Genomic DNA, 2,871 nt, shown 5'->3' on the forward strand with positions numbered 1-2,871 from the left:
CTTTTATTTTTCCATATGAATTTCATGATTGCTTTCTCTATTTCTACAAGAAATGCCGTTGGGATTTTGATTGGCATTGCATTAAACCTATAGAGAACTTTTGGTAATATCGCCATTTTGATGATGTTAGTTCTGCCTATCCATGAACAGGGTATATTTTTCCATCTTCTAAGATCTTCTTCTATTTCTCTCTTTAGGGTTCTGTAGTTTTCATTGTATAAGTCTTTCACCTCTTTTGTTAGGTTGATTCCCAAGTATTTTATTTTTTTTGAAGATATTCTGAATGGAGTGGTTGTCCTCATTTCCATTTCAGAGGATTTGTCGCTGATATACAGGAATGCCTTTGATTTATGCATGTTGATTTTATATCCTGCCACTTTGCTGAATTCATTTATTAGCTCTAATAGTTTCTTTGTAGAGCCTTTTGGGTCTGCTAGGTATAGAATCATATCATCTGCAAATAGTGATAATTTAAGTTCTTCTTTTCCTATTTATGCCTTTAATTTCTTTCGTCTAATTGTTCTGGCCAGTGTTTCGAGAACTATGTTGAACAGAAGTGGAGAGAGAGGGCATCACTGTCTTGTTCCAGATTTTAGAGGGAATTCCTTCAGTTTTTCTCCATTCAGAATGATGCTAGCCTGAGGCTTAGCATAGATTGCTTTTACAATATTGAGGTATGTTCCTGTTATCCCTAGTTTTTCTAGAGTTTTGAACAAAGTAATTTTAAGGAATCATTTTATCTATTCCCTAGGGTAAGTTTTATCATTAACCATCATAACATTAGATACAATTTTAATGTGACTCAGCAACTGATTGTGCTTTTAAAGTTGGGAAAAATGGAGGTATGAACATTGAATGATTTTATATTTTACACTATATTTGTAAATAAACATGAAAGTGCATCAGATAGATCATGAATAAGAATGTTGGCTAAGTCTGATTGATAGGAGAATTTGTTGTGCAAAAGCTATAGAATACAAGCTTCTGAGGAGGCAAGCAGAACAGCAGTTCAGTCCAGGTGTCAGCATCTTCCTTATGAGGGTGAATCAGACTCAGATGCAGAGAGAACAGGAATTTGACAAATGAAATAATTCATGAACTTGAGACTCACTCTTCTGGGGTTCAAAAGGCATATATGAATGAAAGATGATAATTCTTTTTTTATATTGTCATAATCTTTTATTATGTATCAAATTGTCTGCAATATGTTACAACTTGATTAAATTTGATAGATATTTGTATCTATTTAAGACAAATTCTCTTTATGTACAATATCTTTTGTCTAGAGTCTAGCAAATATAGTACCTTTCATTGCAGGATTTCTGCTTAACATACAAGCAAAAATAAATAACAACACAAATATAAACCAAAGCAAACCAAACCCCCAAATCTCTCAATTACAAATGTCAATGTTGAATAAAGAGTTAAAATGACAAACACAGAATAACTTTTGTTTAGAAATGCAGATGGACACTAACATTAGTGGCAAAAAAAAAAAAATCACCTTCCCTCCCAAACTTTGGGGGTAGATTTTCCTGCTCAGGGATGTGAGCTGACTCTAGAACATCTCACTGCTCCTGCGGATAGCACAGCACAAGATCATATTGAAGATCATGCCAAATATCATCACCACTGAGATGCGGATGCCCACTGCGCCAATGATGTGGAACTTGTTGTTGAAGACCTCTTTGTTGGCCGCAGGGCAGGACTTAATTTGGGTGGTTTTGACAATGTCCTTTTTGGGGGCATATGTCCAAGATAAAGTGTTCAACACCTCCAACTATACCACAGCAGTTCAACGCGAAGTGGATGGCTTTCAGCATTTCCCACTGGGGCTCATCCTTGGTCTTGAGCTTGTTGTAGGTGTAAAAGTCCTGGACTTCCTTAATCACCTCATCCTTGTGTGAATAGTCCCAGATGGCTGCAGCTATTTCAGTGGCAAATATCACCAAGAGGAAGCCAAAGAACAATCCCAACATGTACTGGGACTCTTGCATGGCCCCGCAGCAGCCCAGGAAGCCCACAGCATCATGAGGGCCCCAGCTCCAATCAGAATGCAAACTCCTGTGTAGAAGTTGGAATTATTACCTTCTTGCTCGAAGATGCTCTTGATCTGAGAGTCGAATTGGAGCCATAGTCCAATAGCAAGAACTGCAATTCCTGCAAGCCAGAAGATGAAGATAAATCTGAAGAGCAGGTACTTGATGCACTTGGTACCTCCTTTAACTGGCATGGTGCAGGATGGATTGGCCTGGGCCAGACTGGTTTGGGACCTGGGCGTGCACTGCAGTTGGGACAGGAGGGTTCCGGCGCTGGACAAAGGTGCTCGAAGCTGCCAAAAAGATGTTAATACTTCATCAGAAATAAATTTTGCTTTTACAATCATGTTTTATTTCAGCTTCCTAAGATTATCCAAGAGAGATTGGGAGTTTTGTTTTGTTTTGTTTTTGTTATACTAGAGATTGAACTCACAGAACCGAGAGGCAATTTATCACTAAGCTTTATCCCCCCACACTAAGCAACATCCTCAGTCCTTTTGAGACAGAGTCTTACTAAGTTGCTGAATCTGGTCTTGAACTTGTGATCTTCCTATCTCAGCGTCCCAAGTTGTTGGGACTATAGGCTTTCACCACCATGCCCAGTGAGAGAATATTTTCTTTTTTCCCTGAGCAAAACAATAACCTGGCAGCCAAGCTTTGTGGAGCAATGGGATTTGTTCTATTTCTTTAGCAATAGCTATCCCTCCCTCCCTTTTAGACCATTAACCACACCTGATAGAGATCTATGTTGAAGTGTTCTGCGTAAGTGTGAAGAAATGGCTTTCCTGCTTTCAAAGCCATGAAGATTGCTATTCCGTTGTGCAAAGAATAT

At 38.6% G+C, this 2,871-nt stretch overlaps 1 pseudogene; it reads right to left on the reverse strand.

The window, feature by feature from the left end:
* Window positions 1–1,529: 1,529 nt before the first annotated feature.
* LOC107151682 lies at window positions 1,530–2,266 on the reverse strand (annotated as a pseudogene).
* Between the last annotated feature and the right edge of the window lie 605 nt (window positions 2,267–2,871).

This window comes from Marmota marmota, unplaced genomic scaffold (genome assembly GCF_001458135.2).
Source record: "Marmota marmota marmota unplaced genomic scaffold, marMar, whole genome shotgun sequence".
NCBI classification, from domain to species: Eukaryota; Metazoa; Chordata; class Mammalia; order Rodentia; family Sciuridae; genus Marmota; species Marmota marmota.